This window comes from Ranitomeya variabilis, chromosome 1, assembly GCF_051348905.1.
Source record: "Ranitomeya variabilis isolate aRanVar5 chromosome 1, aRanVar5.hap1, whole genome shotgun sequence".
Taxonomy (NCBI): domain Eukaryota; kingdom Metazoa; phylum Chordata; class Amphibia; order Anura; family Dendrobatidae; genus Ranitomeya; species Ranitomeya variabilis.
In genome coordinates, this window is record NC_135232.1 from 110347280 (window position 1) to 110363177 (window position 15898).

Here is a 15898-nt window from a genome sequence, read left to right on the forward strand (position 1 = left end):
GTTTGTTTGTTTGTTGCTCCTGGGACCATGTTACAGGTAGCTGTGAGAAATGGGGGGGTCTAGCTACCCACATACCTCACCTATAGGTGTGATTAGCAGCATATATAATGGAGGCTGTTGTTTGTCACATGGTCTGTATATTGGGAGGGAGAAGGCCTTCTGTGTGTTTTTGGCTCCAGACCAAGCTTGAATACTGGACGCTACCCCAGTGTGTATGCCCACAGGCCTGGAAGGAGCAGAGCCCTTCTATGGACATTTGTATTTTGTTTACCTGATCTGAAAGCTGTTTATTTTCTGTTTGGCTTCTGGGTTTCTGAAGCAATAAATCCATATGAGCTTTTAATGAACAAGTCTCCTGTCCTCCTCCTGATGCACACAAATGAGTACAACTGCTACAATTGATGTCAGACGTGTGGGCAGCGTTCCCAACAGAGACGTGTGACTGCTACAGGAAGGACGGCATGTCCTGGCTTAAGTCTGTTGCAAGCCAGCAAGCATTGCCAGAAAAAATGGAGGACCTGCTAAAAAACCTGGTCCAGTCGCAGCAGCACCAGCAAGAGACCAACAGGCTGTTGTTACAGCAAAGCCAGCAGGAACAATGGCAGCAGATGCAGCTTCTGACAACTGTCACTCAGGGCAGGCCGAGCGCCTCAACCCCAAGTCCGGCTGATGACGCCCACGTCCGGAAGACTGTAAGATGGGCTTTGCAGAAAATGACCCCCAGGGATGATGTTGAGGCCTTCCTGAGTGTGTTTGAAATGGTCGCCGAGGGGAAGAAACTCCCACCAGAGCAGTAGGCAGAGGTACTGGTGTCATACTTGACGGGAGAATCCCAGAAAGTATACTATAATTTACCTTTGCAGGATGCCAAAGAGTATGACAAGCTAAAAACTGAGATTCTTGTACACTTGGGGGTAACAATCACTATCAAGGCACAGTGGATTCACCGCTGGGCATATCACCGGAACAAACAACCTCACTCCTAAATGTTTGACCTGTTGCACCTGGTCCAGAAGTAGCTGCAGCCAGAGTCCTCTATGCCGACACAGATGGTAGAACGGGTGGTGATGGACCAGATTGTGCACTCCCTGCCGAGGCTCATACAGACTTGGGTTGCCCAGGGTGATCCCCGGAATGCCGATGAATTGGTCGGGCTGATCGAGAGATACCAGGGGGTTGATAGTGCCTTGGGAAGGCAGCCCACTCCATACTGGAGGTCCCAATAAGGGGCGGAGGCCCAAAGTGGTTGGGGCATCCAAAGTCCAAAGGGGCGGGGGAGGGAGTGTCCAAGGTCCCTATGGGTGATGTTTGCTGGAGGTGCCACGGCCCAGGCCATATAGCCACCCATTATCCCCTGACCCCTGAGCAGATGGACTGCAGCATAGGATGCCGATGTTCGTATTATGCATATCCAGCCTGCAGTGTAAACTGTCCCCCCAGCGAGGGGCCTCAAGCATGTCCTGTGAAGGTGAATGTTAGGGAGGTAACGGCACTGCTAGACTCTGGGAGTTTAGTGATCATTGTGAGAGCCACCTTTCATCTCCAACTTATCCCAGGTAAAAAAAGTCAGCGTTCAGTGCATACATGATGATGCTAAGGACTACCCTACCATGGACATTTGTATTTTGTTTGCCTGATCTGAAGGCTGTTTGTTTTCTGTTTGGCTTCTGGGGTTATGAAGCAATAAATCCATATGAGCTTTTAATGAACAAGTCTCCTGTCCTCCTCCTGATGCACACAAGTGAGTACAACTGCTACAATTGATGTCAGACGTGTGGGCAGCGTTCCCAACAGAGACGTGTGACTGCTACAGGAAGGACGGCATGTCCTGGCTTAAGTCTGTTGCAAGCCAGCAAGCATTGCCAGAAAAAATGGAGGACCTGCTAAAAAACCTGGTCCAGTCGCAGCAGCACCAGCAAGAGACCAACAGGCTGTTGTTACAGCAAAGCCAGCAGGAACAATGGCAGCAGATGCAGCTTCTGACAACTGTCACTCAGGGCAGGCCGAGCGCCTCAACCACAAGTCCGGCTGATGACGCCCACGTCCGGAAGACTGTAAGATGGGCTTTGCAGAAAATGACCCCCAGGGATGATGTTGAGGCCTTCCTGAGTGTGTTTGAAATGGTCGCCGAGGGGAAGAAACTCCCACCAGAGCAGTAGGCAGAGGTACTGGTGTCATACTTGACGGGAGAATCCCAGAAGGTATACTATAATTTACCTTTGCAGGATGCCAAAGAGTATGACAAGCTAAAAACTGAGATTCTTGTACACTTGGGGGTAACAATCACTATCAAGGCACAGTGGATTCACCGCTGGGCATATCACCGGAACAAACAACCTCACTCCTAAATGTTTGACCTGTTGCACCTGGTCCAGAAGTAGCTGCAGCCAGAGTCCTCTATGCCGACACAGATGGTAGAACGGGTGGTGATGGACCAGATTGTGCACTCCCTGCCGAGGCTCATACAGACTTGGGTTGCCCAGGGTGATCCCCGGAATGCCGATGAATTGGTCGGGCTGATCGAGAGATACCAGGGGGTTGATAGTGCCTTGGGAAGGCAGCCCACTCCATACTGGAGGTCCCAATAAGGGGCGGAGGCCCAAAGTGGTTGGGGCATCCAAAGTCCAAAGGGGCGGGGGAGGGAGTGTCCAAGGTCCCTATGGGTGATGTTTGCTGGAGGTGCCACGGCCCAGGCCATATAGCCACCCATTATCCCCTGACCCCTGAGCAGATGGACTGCAGCATAGGATGCCGATGTTCGTATTATGCATATCCAGCCTGCAGTGTAAACTGTCCCCCCAGCGAGGGGCCTCAAGCATGTCCTGTGAAGGTGAATGTTAGGGAGGTAACGGCACTGCTAGACTCTGGGAGTTTAGTGATCATTGTGAGAGCCACCTTTCATCTCCAACTTATCCCAGGTAAAAAAAGTCGGCGTTCAGTGCATACATGATGATGCTAAGGACTACCCTACCATGGACATTTGTATTTTGTTAGCCTGATCTGAAGGCTGTTTGTTTTCTGTTTGGCTTCTGGGGTTATGAAGCAATAAACCCACATGAACTTTTAATGGAATGAACCTCCTGTTGTCCTCCTGACGCACGCGAGTACAACCCCTGCAGTGGCAATCACTTTTTCACACAGGGTCCTATAGGTTTGGATTTCTTTTCACCTTGATAATAAAGACCTTAATTTCAAAACTGCATTGTGTGTTTACTTGTGTTATGATTGTCTAATATTTAAACTTGTTTGGTGATCTGAAACATTTAAGTGTAAAAAAAAAAACATGCAAAAGAATAGGAAATCAGGAAGGGGGCTAAAACTTTTCACTTTTTCACACAACTGTGTGTGTATATATATATATATATATATATATATATATATATATATATACATACTAAATACACCCACCATCCTTTTATATACAGTGCCTTGCGAAAGTATTCGGCTCCTTGGAACTTTTCAACCTTTTCCCACATATCATGCTTCAAGCATAAAGATACCAAATGTAAATTTTTGGTGAAGAATCAACAAGTGGAACACAATTGTGAAGTTGAACGAAATGTATTGGTTATTTTAAGTTTTTGTGGAAATTCAAAAACTGAAAAGTGGGGCGTGCGATATTATTCGGCCCCTTTAACTTAATACTTTGTTGCCCCAATTTTTGCTGCGATTACAGTTGCAAGTTGATTGGCGTATGTCTCTATCAGTTTTGTACAGAGACTAAAATTCTTGCCCATTTTTCCTTGGCAAACAGCTCGAGCTCAGTGAGGTTTGATGGAGATCGTTTGTGAACAGCGGTTTTCAGCTCTTTCCACAGATTCTCGATTGGAGTGAGGTCTGGACTTTGACTTGGCCATTCTAACACCTGGATACATTTATTTGTGAACCATTGCATTGTAGATTTTGCTTTATGTTTGGGATCATTGTCTTGTTGGAAGACAAATCTCTGTCCCAGTCTCAGGTCTTTTGCAGACTCCAACAGGTTTTCTTCAAGAATGGTCCTGTATTTGGCTCCATCCATCTTCCCATCAATTTTAACCATCTTCCCTGTCCCTGCTGAAGAAAAGCAGCCATGATGCTGCCACCACCATGTTTGACAGTGGGGATGGTGTGTTCAGGGTGATGAGCTGTGTTGCCTTTACGCCAAACATATCGTTTGGCATTGTTGCAAAAAGTTCGATTTTGGTTTCATCTGACAAGAGCACCTTCTTCCACATGTTTGGTGTGTCTCCCAGGTGGCTTGTTGCAAACTTTAAACACTTTTAAAGGATGTATTTGAGAAATGGCTTTCTTCTTGCCCCTCTTCCATAAAGGCCAGATTTGTGCAGTGTACGACTAGTTGTTGTCCTATGGACAGACTGTCCCACCTCAGCTGTAGATCTCTGCAGTTCATCCAGAGTGATAATGGGCCTCTTGGCTGCATCTCTGATCAGTCTTCTCCTTGTTTGAGATTAAAGTTTAGATGGACGGCCTGGTCTTGGTAGATTTGCAGTGGTATGATATTCCTTCCATTTCAATATAATCGCTTGCACAGTGCTCCTTGGGATGCTTAAAGTTTTGGAAATCATTTTGTATCCAAATCTGGCTTTAAACTTCTCCACAACAGTATCACAGACCTGCCTGTTGTGTTCCTTGGTCTTCATGATGCTCACTGTGCTTCAAACAGAACCCTGAGACTATCACAGAGCAGGTGCATTTATACGGAGACTTGATTACACACAAATGGATTATATTTATCATCATTAGGCATTTAGGACAACATTGGATCATTCAGAGATCCACAATGAACTTCTGGAGTGAGTTTGCCGCACTGAAAGTAAAGGGGCTGATTAATATTGCCCGCCCCACTTTTCAGCTTTTGAATTTCCACAAAAATTTAAAATGACCAATACATTTCGTTCAACTTCACAATTGTGTTCCACTTTTTGTTGATTCTTCACCAAAAATTTACACTTGGTATCTTTATGTTTGAAACATGATATGTGGGAAAAGGTTGAAAAGTTCCAGGGAGCCGAATGCTTTCGCAAGGCACTGTATGTTCCCCATCCTGGCCCCATCCTAGTATATACAGTATATCGACCATTCTGGTATCTATTCCCTGTTCTGCTGATGTTCTTTTATGAATAGAAGAAAATAAACCATTATACTCATCAGTGGCTTGCATAGAAGTCATGGGGCCACATAGAAGTATAATGCACCCTCCATAGTCCTCCATATAATATACTGCACAACGCATAGTCATCCATGTAGTATAATGCACCCCCATAGTCATCCATAAAGCATAATGCACTCCATAGTCATTCATAAAGTACAATGCACCCCATAGTCATCCCTGTACTATTAGGCATGTCTATAGTCATCCATAAAGTATAATGCACACCATAGTCATACATAATGTATAATGTACATCTGATATTCACCCATGAAGTATATTGTACTCCATAGTCATCCATGTATTAATATGGCCACTGATTTTAAAAATAAATACTCACCTTTTCTTCATTCCCCCACTGCACACATCCTCTTGTGAAGCCAGAAGCTGACTTAAGTGTGCGACAAGAGCGTATAACATCACTGCCATGCACCCCATCACATGCACGCTGACATCAGCTGCTGACCTCTGAATGCCCAGCAGCATGCATTGCCACACACATACCGGATGCGTACTGTATGTGTGCCCCAATACACTTCAACTGGTGTGCATCCAAGGACGCATATCCAGTTGAAGTTTCTGCTGGCATAGGTGTACCCCTGACCCGGCAAATGCTACAACCATGGTTGTGACGTCCCTGGCTACAAGGGATTTCCAGATCATTGCATTCTTGTTTTCCTTACATTTTACACAGTGCCCCAACAGTTTTGGAGCTACTTGTTGTAGAAGTTAGCTAAGAGCTGCTTTCTGCCTGATGTATAGTCATCAATGTAATCAGCTCAGTTTTTAGAAGATCGCAGAGATGAATGATTAGGATTGGTACCGCTTTCTGAGAGTAAACTGAATTGCTCTAGAAGATTGCTTTAGCGTCTCCCATATTTGCTTATGGAGTGATTTTTGTTTATCTGATTTTACAAGAACAAAGGCATAGTTTCGTATCGTCAACTCTTTTTGTACATGCTGGCTCTTCTAGTGGAACTGGTTGGACTGGTGCACGTGGTGTTATTCACATTGACTGTATGATTTTATTAGCTTCTTCTCTAATGAGGGTCAGCTATAAAATTGTTGTATAAGAGATGAACCCATGCTGAGACATCCATTAATGAAACAATGGGCTGCGTATTCTTTAGGATTAAAAATAGAACATCCCTCATCATGTCCATAGGAATCAAAATTACTGGTGATCATGAGAGGTATATGGTAAAACTTTACATAGCATAATAATACCATTGCATAGTATGAGCCTTACAAACGGTAAATGCACTCCCTTCATTGTTCTGAGGCACAGTGCCATATATTTGGTAATGCCAGTACCAAGTACAGCAGTTCACTGCAATTGAATGGGACTGACCTATAGCACCAGGCACTTCTACTACCAAATGGGTAGGACTGTGCCTGATAAACAATGAAGGAGACGTGGTACTTAGGCTACGTTCACATTTGCGTTGTGCGCCGCAGCGTCGGCGCCGCAGCGCACAACGCAAACAAAAACGCGGCAAAACGCATGCACAACGCTGCGTTTTGCGCCGCATGCGTCCTTTTTTTCATTGATTTTGGACGCAGCAAAAATGCAACTTGCTGCGTCCTCTGCGCACCGACGCGGGCGCCGCAGGGACGCATGCGGCACCAAACGCAAGTGCACCGCATGTCCATGCGCCCCCATGTTAAATATAGGGGCGCATGATGCATGCGGCGCCGCTGCGGCGCCCGACGCTGCGGCGAGGACCGCAAATGTGAACGTAGCCTTACCGCAGCATTGGGTCTCCTTCAGTCAACTGATCAATGTGATTTCATAAACCAAACCTATCCTAAGCATATGCCATCAATATTATGGTCTCTGAACAGCCCTTAAATGAATATGGGCACACCTTGGCTGGATTCACATGTTAGTTGTGCCCTGCCGATTATATCATGCCTGAACGAGACACAAACTACAGCAATCCATCATCTGTAGCTAGACAGAAAAATGGGCCACACAGCTGATCCATCAAAACTGTACCATGAAAGCATATGATCAGTTTTATTCTCAGTTTCCGTCAGGTGTTTTTGCATGACAGTCAAGCATGTACACTACTGTCTATTTATTGTCTACAGGACTGTATTCCACATTTCCTGGAGTCCCATTGAGAATGGATACAATGGTGGTGCAGATGTTTTTCTGCTCCATTCAGACTAGGTTCTGCTGAGACCCATTCTCATGATGGGTGGAGGTGGGTGAAGATCCCACAGTGATCAGTAAGCTGTTACCTAAACTATGGATAGGTGATAAATTTAAGACTTGATACAAATAGTTTAAGTGTTTCTTACCTTGTGCTTTGCACTTCATACACTTGCAGGGAAATAAAATTTGCCTTACAGCTTAGATGCCAGTCAACTAAAAGGCTTATTTGGCTGTCGCCTTTTACTTCTGAACCCTACCCCACCTCCAATAGATATGCATCCGAGTGTGCATGTATTGTTATTAGGTAGAGAGTATATGTTCCAGAAAGGCTCCTATGAGAGAAATGGCTAGGTGGCATTTGCAAGATAGTTTCTTGTATTCTGTGAGAGAGCTAATTTGCATATTTTCCTCCCATGGAGCATTGTCTTTAATACTACATATTCCTGATCTTTGAGAAGCCCATGTTGACTCAAGAGCATCGCTTTCAGCCAGCCAGACATTGCTCCACATTGATGAGGGTCAATCCCCCAAGACAAGCTGTTGGTGGATGAGTTTCTAGCTTGACATTTATTTCTGGTCATGTTGTAGGGCTCAAAAATGGTCCAACATTAACTTATGGGGTTATACCTCTTATTACACACCTGTTCTGGGTATCCTGAGCTCCGTTTCTTTCCCCTGAGTTTCCGTCACCTGTCCACTGCGGTGCTCTATGTGGTTTTGCAAGTTGCCCGGAGTGGATCAGTGACATGATCTCCTTAGACCTATTTAAGGCCTATTTAGACACACACCTGGGTCTTGGGATTGAGACTCTGGTCCAGTGTTTCCCAAACTCCAGTCCTCACGGACCCCAACAGGTCATGTTTTCAGGATTTCCTTAGTATTGCACAGGTGATGGAAGTATCAGGAGTTTTCTCACTTGTGCAGCACTATGGAAATCCTGAAAACATTGACCTGTTGGGGTCCGTGAGGACTGGAGTTTGGGAAATACTGCTCTAGTCCTATGATTGTGTGCTCAACTGCGTTTTTGTGCTTGTGCTTGCATTTTGGGTTCCTTGTTATTCATCCTGCTTGAGCTTCACGTGTTGCTAAGTCTTTGCAGCCAAAGTGTCTTCCTGCTTGCTGCAACAACACTCAGGGTCCCTGTGTCTGGTCTTAAGGTACCGTCACACTCAGCGACGCTGCAGCGATATAGACAATGAGCCGATCGCTGCAGCGTCGCTGTTTAGGTCGCTGTAGAGACGTCAAACACAGCAGCTCCAGAAAGATGCAGGAGCGATCCTGTGACGTAACGGTGACTCACTTATCGTTCTCACAGGTCGTTAGCTCCATGTAAAACATTGCTGGCATCGTTGCTTTTGCTGTCAAACACGACGATACACGCCGACCTGACGACCAAATAAAGTTCTGGACTTCTAGCTCCGACCAGCGATATCACAGCGGGATCCAGATCGCTGCTGCGTGTCAAACACAACGAGATCGCTAACCAGGACGCTGCAACATCACGGATCGTTGTCGTTCTCGTTGTAAAGTTGCTGAGTGTGAATGTACCTTTAGTGGATCCATCTCACCAGGTGAGCATTAACACCTCTCCTAGTTGGTACTTGGAGATAGTTTATTTTGTTCTTGCGAGATAGCTAATTGTGAAACAAAGGATAACACAACCATCCTTCCTTACCTGTCATCATTGTTGGGGTTGACTTAGGACATCCATCATACAGATTAGTTGTGCAATCAATCTTGCCAAAACCTGTGGGTTTATCCAATGTTCATCAAAGAGTGTGAAGGGATCAGGAGTTGCAGTCACATCGGGGACCTGAATTTTTGAAGACCCAAAAGGTTCCTTTAACTTTTACAAATCCTTGATAGTTGGGGCCACTTTGGAGACTTTGCTTTGGGGATCATATTCCTCAAGTTGCGCCACTGTCATATGTCATCTTCAAAGACTTTGATATGTGTCTTCAAATTAGCTGTGATATGGAGTTTACGAGTGTGAAACACGGTATCTCAAAGCAAGTGTGCGCGAGGCTGTGATGAAATACTGACACTTTACCAATGTGTAGTTATGTCAGAATTTATGTCTCACTTCCTTATCATACACAGGTACATGCACTTTATATAAAAGATCAAATGATTTTATTAACACAGTGAAGATTAAGACAATTATGAGTGAGTTGACATTTACAAGCCTGAAGTAGATGAAATGAATCATTTTCCCATAGATTCTTGCAGTGTAATATGCCATCACCTCTTATGCCCTTTCCAGGTTTATGAGTTCAGGTCTATGAGTAATGTTAAATAAAGCTGAGATATCTCTATATCTAGAAACACTTAGTGCCATTAGTGGAACAGTGAATGGTACAGAGTGATATCAGTAATGCCCTATGTAATAAAAAACGTGCCATTATTATAAAAAGGACAAACATTATAACGTACACCATCACGGAACAAATCAGGAATCGTTTACTGCATACACTCATGGGGGGCTGATGTCATTAACATTTATATCAATATTCTGACAAAGGTTTCTTATGCTTTGTGGCTTAGTTTGTCGAACATTGACTAGGTTGCATCAGGGAAAGCAAAAGTTATGGCCATGATGGTATTTTGAAGGATATGAAATAGGTGAAAGGAGAACTGTTCAGAAAACATAATGTGAAGCATAAATCTGAAATCTGTAAAACTAAAGAATGTTTTTAAGGTTTTTGCTGTGATGTAAGCTCCTGATATGTGCAAATATATGGTTTAGGTGATGTTCACACGTTCAGTATTTGGTCAGTATTTTACCTCAGTATGTGTAAGACAAAACCAGGAGAGGAACATTCAGAGGAAAAGTATAATAGAAATATGTCACCACTTCTGTATTTATCACCCACTCCTGGTTTTGGCTTACAAATACTGAGGTGAAATACTGGCCAAATAATAAACGTGTGAACGAGGCCTAAGACAGAGGAGAGCTTGGAAGACTTCTGGTTTTGGCTTACATATACTGAGGTAAAAAACTCTCCAAATACTGAACGTGTGAACAAGGCCAGAGGAAAGCTTGGAAGACAGTCTAAAGCCATGTTCAATATTTGGCCAGTATTTTACCTCAGTATTTGTAAGCCAAAATCAGGAGTGGGTGAGAAATGCAGAAGTGGTGACGTGTTTCTATTATACTTTTCCTCTTATTGTTCCACTCCTGATTTTGGCTTACAAATACTGAGGTAAAATAGTGACCAGATATTGAACATGTGAACTTGGCTTTAAACTGTCTTTCAAGCTCTACCCTGCCTTTGGCCTTGCTCACACGTTCAATATTTGGTCAGTATTTTACCTCAGTATTTGTAAGCCAAAATCAGGAGTAGAACAATCAGAGGAAAAGTATAATAGAAACATATGCAGCACTTCTGCATTTATCACCCACTCCTGGTTTTGGCTATAAAGACTGATGTAAAATACTGACCAAATACTGAAAGTGTGAATGTGGCCTTAGAGAGCTGAAAAGGGTACAATATCAGTGATGGAAGTTACACACAAGAAATTCAGTAAATTTCTCCTGCCACAAAAGAGTCGAGTCAAAAAGTCAATGAAAAGTAAGCAGAATGCATAAAGCGCTAAGGGGTATAGCCGCTTCTACAGTTTCTCATTTGTATCCATAACCCATCATTACTGCACACATTAAAATAGTTCATTTAAGGCTTATGGTTTCTTTGTAAGCATGGCTATTAGTGGTACAGTAACAGAAAAAGACGAGTTTAAGACAGCATGGCCATTAATTCACGGTTATTGACAAAGTTACTGATGCATAGGTAATTGTGGCTGCTGATTCCAAAACAATCTTTCTCTCTTCCCAGCTGAAGCAAATTACTGTAAATCCCTGTAAATCTCTAACAACTGAATTAACCTGTTTCTCTTCGGTTGGTTCCCACAGCTCTCAGTCCTGAGAGGTACAAATCATTGATCCATTTGAGATTATATTTAAATCTTTGTAACAAATAATATTGGAACATCGCCAGGTAATTAAAGGGATTTTTAGGGGACATGAACATTGATGGCCTATTCTTAGGCTGGGTCATGAATACCAGATTGGTGGTGTGACAACCCCACTGATTAGATATTACCCGCGAGGGGCAAATGGGTTCAGTTGGGGAAAACCGCACAGCTCCGTCAACTGCATAGTGGTCACAACTGGCTGCTGCAAAGCCACCCTTATTCATTTGATTAGAAGGGAGAGGTGCAGTACCCATCATCGGCCGCTATGCAGAAGATTGTGCTGCACAGCCTATCAGTCACATGGTCCCTGGCCTGCTTTTAATAGTTAAAGAATAAAACATACACTGCTGCTCTAATGCAGATGCTGTTTGTTTCCTACGGCCCGTGGTTGGGCAGCATGAATCTGCTGTCAGGTTCATTTTAATACTATGAATATCATGTTCTGATACATCCCACAGATTTGGATCTGGTGACTGCGTGGGCCATTGAGTTTGCACAGCACTGATGATTTAACTTTGTTGTATCCTTATCGCATTAGCGATAAAGAGGCATACAGTATGTGGTGAGCAACACAACTCTGATAAACTGTGACAAATGAAGAAAAGGAAGGTGAGTGCACCATTGTCTCCACCAGCGCATAGAACTCAGAGACCCAGCAAGCCCCTCGGCCAGGGTAGGTAAATCTAATGAGAAGAAAAAGGCTGATGTCTCCAATAAATCAGACGCTTTTTTCTTCTTATTGGAAACTTTGACATAAAGTTTAGCTGGAGATGTGTATCATTGCTTTTCTGTATTTTGAGCAATTTTTGTCATTTCTGTGTTGTAATTGTATGCACTAAATTTATCAATGACTTACGCCATTTAATACACCATTTAACTACCTATGTTAAAACTTTAAAATAATGAAAAATTGGAATGCGGTGAACCATTTGTCACAGAGAACAATATATTACTGAAATAATTTCTATAAAAAAGTCATGCTATCCAAACAAGTCAAAGCAGTCTTGAAAATGGCGTGGGAATATACATTTATATTGCAATCTTACATTTAACATGCATAAAAATTTGCAAATTGTTTAAAATTTAAATTATTTGACATTTGACACATTGGTGTCATCCTAAGGAGAAACGTAAGACCCTGAAACAAATTTGTCTCAACCAGACTCCTACTTTGCACAGATGAGTGGCAAGAACCCTGATACAGCTGTCAGCAAATGGAGATCATTTCCTTTGAAGAAGAAGGTAATGTAGATAAGTTTTTTAAATGGTCAAAGATAACTTCAAAGTTTCAACCTCCAAACGTTAGCACTGGAGATGCTTTTCTCTTACCTCTATGAGGAGACCATTTACCTACTTTGTATCTTGCTATTTTCTACCATTAGGAAGTGTACGAAACATGCATAATTTACCCTGGTGTAATTTGTTTGGAATTTATTATTAAGGTGTGACATTCGATAAATATGGAGTGGTAGAGTTGGCACAAATGACACCAATTTTTATAAATGTTGACCAATATTATGAGCCACCATAATGGTTCTGAAACAAAAACAGATTACTTGTTTTTTATATCTTTTTATTTCAATCCCAAAATATATTATTTATAATAATTTAAAATAAATGTCCCACATACTGTACCCCCTACTCTTTGTGAGTGAAAAGAATAATATATAATTTAAGTAAATTAAAATTTTCATGATTCTTCAAAAACTAGAGGTTTCTTTTTTGATACAGAAATTTCCATTTCATATAGCAGAAAGCTGTGCATATTGTTTCCGATTGTTTCAAAGAGGAAAATTCCTTGGAAGCCACAATTGTATGATTACATTAGGTTCCAGCAATATATAGAGCACTGAGAATGGAAGCTTTGTATATATTGTGGCAAACCAAAGAAGTCTCCAAGCAAACACACTCTGCCATCTAATATCATCTCCATATTAAAGCTTTTTTTCCAGGTACCCACAAATTGTCTCCCAAAATCTATACCGCTTGGAATATCTCCAGATACTGTTAGGTCAACTTTCCTCATTCCTTAGACGTTTGGGGCAATTACTAAACTATCTTCCCAATTTTAAAAGGAATATGTTACCTTTTTTTCAATTTTGGAAATTTTTTTTCTCCATATAACAATCATTACTAAAAAAAATAAAATTAGTAATCTCACAATTTTCACACTTGCCACTAGGTCGTGTTTGTTCTCATACTTCCTTTGTTTTTCAGAAAGATTTTACAGTAGTTTCCTTGTCATCAGAGGCAGGATTACAATGACAATTAACAGTTCAATAGGCAGCTGATAACACAGTATCCACCAATTACAAAAGACAATGTCACACCTGAGCCTGCTCCCTCACCCTTCGCAACATTTGCACATGCTCATTAGGTGCTTATGTACAAAATATAGGGTAAGAGCCTGTTCGTTGCTGCTAATGTACATGTGAATTTTGGAAACAGCAGGAAATGAAATGTTAAAATATCTAATTTTTAATAAACATTGTGATCTGGAAAAAATATTGCCAAAAATATATATTTAACACGACAACCTAATTTAAAAATTAGATTATTTTCTGTTTGCACATTCCATTTAATGAAGAATTATATTATTTATATTATACTTAGACTCCATTATACCAACTCAATTGTAATATTTCACTCAGTCCAGGCAACAGTTTTCAATCTTCTAGCTTTGATCATGTTCTACTCTTTAGCCACATGTTGGCCATACACATTAGATAGCTGTCGCCAAACATCTGTCTCTCCTCTCCCCTGATTCTCGGTGTCATGTCTGCATGGAGTTAGGCATTAATGTTTACTAACAGGATTGGCGAGTCACGTCTATGAATGAATTCGCAGGTATGGCAGCATTATTTGGTGATAGATGGCGGCATTAGGAATTGAATAGCTGAATTACGTGGGAACTAAATGGCAGCGTTATGCTCTTCAATTTATTTTTGATGCTGCATATACATTTAATATTTTAACATTTTGTGTGCAGCATGATCTTGGTACTGTATAGCAGTATGTTATTGGATGGAATTATTAAATAAATTGTCTAAAAATTATCACAGTTTTAACACTTTTTTGTAGAGTTTTCAAATTTTTGTGAAGCTTATCTATAAAAAATAAGCATCTGCATAAAGAAAGTAACCATTGTCACCAGAACACACAGTAAATTAAAGGAAACTAACAGGCAAAGTACGCATTATCATTGTTTCATCAATGATAATCTATGGTGCAGCACGGAATACAAACCTTTGATGCAGTTTTTGCTTGCCCAGAATGGTTTGTTTTGACAGTTTAGAAAAGTTAGAAGAAAAGAGAGAAATTTGTCAGCGTTTGGTTTTGTAATCAAAGGGTTGTTATGACATCTGTAGGATTTCAGATAATTAAGATGCAAGAGAAACAAAGCGGCCTCAGACAATAGGGAGAGGAAGAATGTGCAAGAACAAAAGGCAAATTGCATAGACCCAGCCGAGCAAAGAATAATAAAACATTTACTGCTGGGCATAAAACACATAAACATTATGTAGCCAGTTACAATAAATAATGCCATCCTTTCCCAATCTTCCAACGCTTCCAAGACGTTTCCAGAAATGCTTCCTCTGAACAAGATTCTTGCTGAATTACTGAATACATCAAATACTTGATGGCTTCTCAAAGGGATTCAGTCTCCCACAATGCAATTGTTTTTTCCGTCTGTATGACAGGGCAGACAGGTGGTCAGTTTGCGCTTGGCAGTTTGCCTCGTTCATTCATATTTGCTACTTGGATGTTCTTAAAGAAGAAAGAATACGTTTTTAATTGCTTTTGACTTTGAAAATAATAATAATCACCATTAGTAATATCGACGCGACTGGCGTAATGGTGTTTTCTCACTATTTTCTGTGAAGCCATGTCACTCGGATGTGCTATCATATATTGATCCAATTGCCAGAATTAGGGACCCGATAGCCAGAATCCCCATCGTACTGAGGCTGGAGGAACAATGACAATGGCTGAGCGCTGCTATCTCACATCTACCTTGAATGCTGACATTTACCTACCGGCTGCCTGCTGTGCACATGGATAGTTGGAAGCCAAGACCAATGCCGTTACCACATATTTTAGCATTACATTTATATTTACTGTTATAGACAGAACCTAAGATAAAACAAAATGAGCAAATACCCTGTAGTAAGACAATACATAGTAATAGTACATGTAATTAGCATAGGGGACTCGGCAATATTTTGATCCAAAAAGTGTAAAAACCATCCTACCGTGTCAAGGTTTACCCAATCAGAATGGTCTCTAACTCTTGTAGGTCACCTGACTATGTGTCCCTTTTAGTGATGAGCGAATGTGCTGGGATAAGGTGTTATCATGCTCGGTGCTAATACTGTGTCTTCGGGGTGCTCGAATAATATGTACGAGTCCCCGCGGCTGCATGCCTCATGGCTCGACAGCCACAACACATACAGGGATTTCCTGTTTGTTAGGCAATCCCTGCATGTGTTGTGGCTGTCGAAGAGCCATGAGGCATGTGAGTCGCCCACTAGGGCAATGGGGATACTCGATACCGGGTCCGGTCGCTCTTAAAGGGGATGTCACAGTGGTTGCCACCCGGTCCGTGGCTCTGG